The following is a 6225-nucleotide window of genomic DNA, read 5'->3' on the forward strand; positions in this document are numbered from 1 at the left end:
AGTTCTCAGCTGCATTTTCAAATCTCGGCATAATCTTCTGTTTTGGGATATTATCCGTATAGGTTTCGGCAGTTGCAAAAAGAGAACATAAGCAGACACATGTGCAGGAATCGAGAGATCCTATTTCCCACTTAAAACACAGAACAGACTACTGCTGCTGCATACATGAGGATGTTAAGTGGGCACACCGATCACAGAACATTTCTAATGCAAGAAGATGGAAGGGTGTCCTGATACAGTGGGTGGTGAGCCCAGGGGACAGTATCTAAAAGTGAGGTGGGGGGGGAACACCTGGCTGGCTCAGTCGGTAGAGCATACGAATCTTAATCCCAGGGTCATGAATTCAAGCCTCATGTTGGGCCAAGAATTTACAAAGGTAAATAAAATTTAATTTAATAATAAAATAAAATAATAAATAAATAAATAAATGAGTTGGGGAGACCAGCCGTCCCATTGGCCAAGTGTATGGAGGACAAACACCGCCCTCTACTGGCAGAGAATAAGACTGTATATATAGTCAAGATGACTAATAATACTTTCAATAGTCATTAAACATAATCAGAAAATAAAAACTTTTAATTTTTTAAAATAGATTTTATGTATTTTTTTTTTTGAGAGGCAGAGAACCTTCAGGGGAGGAACAGAGAGAGAGAGAAACACAGAATCCGAAGCAGGCTCCAGGCTCTGAGCTGTCAGCAGAGCCCAATGTGGTGTTTGAACCCATGAACCACGAGATCATGACCTGAGCTGAATGAAGTCAGACGCTTAACCGACTGAGCCACCCAGGCGCCCTGAAAATGAAAGCTTTTAAGTAATTTGAAGCTTCATATCTAGGGGCCATGAGAATTTTTAAGTACATTGAAGCATTTAACAAGACATTTTCGTATCTTACTGACATTTTTCCTATTAAATCTTTGATGTTAGTCACTGGACTGGTTCAAGTGGCACTGTTAGCTGAGATGCTGAAGGCCAGCAAAATGCTCAAAAGGTTATTATTGGGAAGAAGGCTCAAGGGATCCATTGATTCAAGATAATGGGAGCTGGGTTTAGAGACAACAGCAGTGCCAACTCCAAGCCCACAGAACTAATGACCTGATTTCAAAGGCTTCTAGCACAATACCAGCCACGTGAAATCACACCTGAGCGGTTTATGCTCTAAGAAACTGGAGGTCCAACACACATCGGGCCAATCTCAGTTGTTAGGAAAACTGAATGAAGTATTATGTAAACAGAAACTCTGCATAAATTGCAAAGCGCCGTACAACTAGTGTTAAATTACTGCACAGTAAAGTTCATGGACCGGAGTCAAGAGAGTCCAAGTGCATTTATGCCTCTGAGGTTTGTCCATCTGGTGGTTTCTTAAGTTCTTTACACCAGAATAGTACTGAATACACTTCTTCAGCATCGTATGGAAACAGAAACCGGGGTATGTTGCTCATGAAGCACCTAGGGATTGTTTAAGGAAAAGGGGCTGGTCCTTCAGAAGTCAACTCTCACCTGGACAAACAACTCTGCGAGAAATAGTTATGTAGTTCCTGGGTGGTAACAGTGTGTAGAAACGTTTAATTTCAGAGCCAAGCTGAGTTTGATGTTAACTGCAATATTTAGATGACAAGGCAAGAATGTAAACAATGGGAAATGATGAAAAGAATAAAAGCCCTAATAGCTACCATATCAGCCCAATTCTAAAGAGGGATCTTAGACGATATATCAAAGTAATATTTAATTCTAAATTGCAGGTTACTGTAGTTCATATGGGTATTTGAATGCAAACATCTGTCTTCTGAGCATAAATATTATCTTCTTCCATATATATTATTGTTGAAGAAATTCTGCCCTCCACAACTTAACTTAATCAAGTTAGGGAATCTGCCTCTTCATTACATACTTACGTATTAAGTACTCTTTTTGACTTTTATTTTATTTAAAATAATTTTTTAAATGTTTTATTTATTTCTGAGAGAGAGACAGAGGGAGAGGGGGAGAGAGAGAGAGAGACAGCGTGAGCAGGGGAGGGTCAGAGAGAGAGGGAGATACAGAATCTGAAACAGGCTCCAGGCTCTGAGCTAGCTGTCAGCACAGAGCCTGACGCGGGGCTCGAACCCACAAATCTTGAGATCATGACCTGAGCCGAAGTTGGATGCTTAACCGACTGAGCCACTCAGGCGCCCCTCCTTTTGACTTTTAGACAAGACACGCCTTTCTTATTACCAGTAACAGTGACGCTCACTGTTCCCAAAGAATTCATTCAGGAAACAAGTCCCCCTCCTTCCCCCCACCCCCCACCCCCGTAGTCAGGCTGGACTGGAAGCTGACTGGCCAGGTGGTCAACTGGATAGTCAGTGTATTTGCTTGAGAGTGTTATAAGAAGTACACAGAGCACGCATCTGGGTTATAAAAGCCCTTTTATAAAGCCATTTTTAAACAAAACAAAAAAAAAGTTTACAAAAGAAAAAAAGATACAGAAAAAGAATAACTTGCTTCATATGTCCCAAAAAGAGAAAAAAAAAATAAAGGGGACAATGCCAACATGCTCAACAATAAAGGGTTCTTTTTCTTATTTTTTTTAATACAAAATACAAGCAAAGGATACACATACTCAAAACAGAGCTCAGGAGCAGACACGCAGTCCTGGAGACCCTTCAATAAAAGAAAGCAGGAGTTTGTTTCTTCTTGGTCTATGCAGATACATACAGAGACTGGGATATGTAAAAATTAAGGATCACAAATGACCATCACACAAGTCTACCAATGCATGTTGCATCTATAATTCACGAACATGGTCAACAAAATCATGTTCACTTCAACCTCATTTCATTTAAATTAAAAAAAAAATCTTTTAAATAAAGTGGTTACATTCAAACTTTAACTTCCTTAGTACCATGCTGCAGATCTCAGCACTGTTAAGGTATTGCAAGAATGCCCAACCCTCTGGTGTCTGATCACGTATCTAGCAACATTGCAATATTAAGAGATGCCCCCGTCTTAGCCCCACGGACTAATTAAATACATTGAAACAGGTTCCTCTCCATAACCCTTCCTGCTCAGAAGGTAAAGGATTAAGAACTAAAATCAACGAAGACTGGGAGTTTTCCAGCTGGGGAAAATGAAGTCTGAGAGGTGAATCAAGGCAAACAATTACTGAGAACTTGGCCGCTGCTTAACCTGGCACGTCTTAAAGTCCTTCTTTAAATCTTGCAGGGATTAGATGTGTAAGGTTTGCTGCAACATGTTCATGGTAAACAAACTAAGTAGAGCTCTTATTTACAAATCTTGTAACAAATACTTCTGGAGGAAAAAGAAGAAAAGAATTCACTAATTTCCAGAAGACAAAAGTTTAATTGCCAGACATATACAAACACACACTCACACACACACCCACACAATACTTCAGGGGTTTTTATACATGTTATTTAGGGCATAAGCTGACTACTATACCCCTACACCCCACTGAAAAAGGAACAACGAAAAAAAAACCCCAATTTTACCCTCCCCCCATAATCTAGAAAACCCTCCCTTCACCCCTGATGTACAAAGTGTATCACAATGGTGGCATCCCACCAGCCACACAAAGCATGCTCCAGCAGATGTCACCCGCTCACGCGCTCCATTGGCATGGCGACAGGCAGGTTTACGGGACTGTTCCCAATAGTGGTTAATACACAGTCAGCACCACTGTGAATTTTGTGAATCAGGCTTTGAAAAAGAGTATAACTGGGGGATTTAGGATTCAGAAAGTCATTCTGTATCAAGTTTATCCCAAGATGAGGGGAAAATAGGTTGCAGACTGAAACTTGGCTATAGAGAGCTCGATGTCCTGATATTCAAACTAACTCCCTTTTCAAATAAACACAGCTCTATGAACACAGAAAAAGACAATTTTCTAACCTCAAGAGCAAACGGCTTGTTTTATTCTCCCCCTTCCCTCAGTAGGAAACATTTATTACTTGTTCTACTTAGGTATCTGTCTGAATGCCATTAAAGACCAGAGCCCAGATTTTTTGTCCTTTCCAAATTCCTAAGGTGAGTTTCTTCGCAGTGCAGCTACTGGCGACACAGGAACAGAAAGAACTGTTCAAATCGCAACTCCCACTCTTCAGAACCACAACAGTGGCCACATGATCTTTTATAAAGCTTTCCCTGTGGCTCCTGGTAGATTCTGTTCTTGCCTTCCTACTACTCTCAAAGTATCTCCTAAACTGGTTTAAAGAAAAGCACTTCCTTCTTCCAACCAGTACTCTTAAAATCCACTTGTTACTTGAATGTTCCTGGATAAAAGAAGAGAAATTTAAACAAAAAGAAAAAGCATCGAGTCCAGTCTAGCCAACCATATCCACAAGTGTCAAAACCTTCACTGGATCATAACCTCAATCCCGCTCATTAGTAACCTGTAAGAAAATGCTATTTCAACTGAGGACTGAAATGGGGCAAACCAGATACTGTGGGGAAAAAAAAAACCCAAAACCAAAACCACCCCATTATCCAAGCTCTCTTGTGGAAAATCAGATTAAAAGTCTTCCAATGGTACCTCCCTAAAGGGGGGACACACCCGTTCATTTCCCTTCATGGACTCCACAGGCAGTGGGGATATGAAAGGGAGAGAGATTTCAAAAAGTAGGACAAATCTACCATCACTGAACTTGAAGTGTATCCTTTGGGCCCATTCCGTTGGTTCCAGTCTGAGGTGGGGAGGGAAAAAAGCAGCAGCAAGTTATGGGTTTCGGAAGATGTAAGACAGCCATTTCTGGCCGTGTATGTTGGGAAGAGAAGTCTGGAAATTAAGGATCTTAAGAAATAAAATGTAGTGTCAGCAGAGCTGCCGAAATCCCTGTTCCAGAGGTAAACCTAGCAGAGCGAACAGACTTCAGGTAATGGCAAACAAGCGCCCTCCAAGTGCACGTCCCGCTTCCTGAGCATTGCAAACGAGACCCTGAACGATGCCATCGCCATTTTGCCAGAGGCGTGCTCGACGGAAACAAGGTGGGGGTTAGTCAAGGGCGGTGCCAACGGCCGGTCACCAACAGCTTCTAGCTTGTCCTGACATCACTATCAAACCTGACTGAGCACCTGTTTCCCGCTGGGCCACCACAGCTGTCTTCCTGTACGCACGCATGATTGGAGGGGAAGACTAGAGTGTTCTCAAATCATCAATAAAAAGCAGAGAAAACAAAGGTCATTCAGAGCCTGTCTCACTTGGGGACACAGATCCTTTTGTCTAGTCCATTAGAAATATAGAAGACATTTTCAATCTCATGAATTAAGTTTTAAAAAAGGGATCCCAACCAAATGCACACAAGTAACCTAGAAGTCAGGATTACCTCTAAAGAATGAGCGTATTACCACAGAGATGTTAGTGCAGATTAATATATAAAGAGACCGTGTTACATAAAGTACAGAGGCTAAAGTTTTAAAAGACCCCTCCCACCCCAATCTTCATGAAACATAATCTAAGAAAATTCCAAATGTTACTAGGAATGTAGGACTTAAAGTTATAAACCCCTAAAAATAGAAGTGCATGGTGGAAACACTGATAGATCTTTTTACTATCTGAACACAAACCTCCTTGTGAAAAGTGGATACCTGAACAAACTCACCAAAGCAAACGGAATATTCTTTAACACCCTCATTACAAAGTTCCCAACAATAAAGTTAACCATCATGGAAGATAATGATCCAACCGCTACTTATATTCAAATTTTGCATTTTTGGCCAAGTTACCGAAGTCTCCAAATTCACTCTTTAGCACACGCCGTGCGCGGCAGTGAAATGACTCTGCCACTGGGCGCTCTTTTAAAAAGTCACAGAGTAAGGAGAGTCTTGAAGGCATCCTAAAAATCAGACTACAAATATTCCTTAAATAACCTCTTGTCCTAGGAACATCTGCAAGAAAGCCATGTGGTCGGAGACAAAAAACATGCTCTGACTTAAAAGGAGGAAAACCGCGTAGGATATATCGAAGCAGCAAATCTAGATAAAAAGGCAGAAGTTAAACCTCAACTATGTTTTCAACTTAGTAGCACAGTAAGGCCCCTAAACCTTGCTCCCGTTAGCTCGCGGCGTCAGGATGCGGAGGATCAAGCGTACAGACCTGTGTCCTGACTGCTCTCCTAAGGCATGTGAAGTCTATTATCGGTGCGCACGAGCCTCCTACCCCAGTTTCTCTAGCCCCGGGCCCCTGACACTCCGGCTTTATACAAACGGGGCACCGGCAGAAAAACAAGAGCA

This window comes from Hyaena hyaena, unplaced genomic scaffold (genome assembly GCF_003009895.1).
Source record: "Hyaena hyaena isolate Hyena2069 unplaced genomic scaffold, ASM300989v1 scaffold_28, whole genome shotgun sequence".
In the NCBI taxonomy this organism is placed as follows: Eukaryota; Metazoa; Chordata; class Mammalia; order Carnivora; family Hyaenidae; genus Hyaena; species Hyaena hyaena.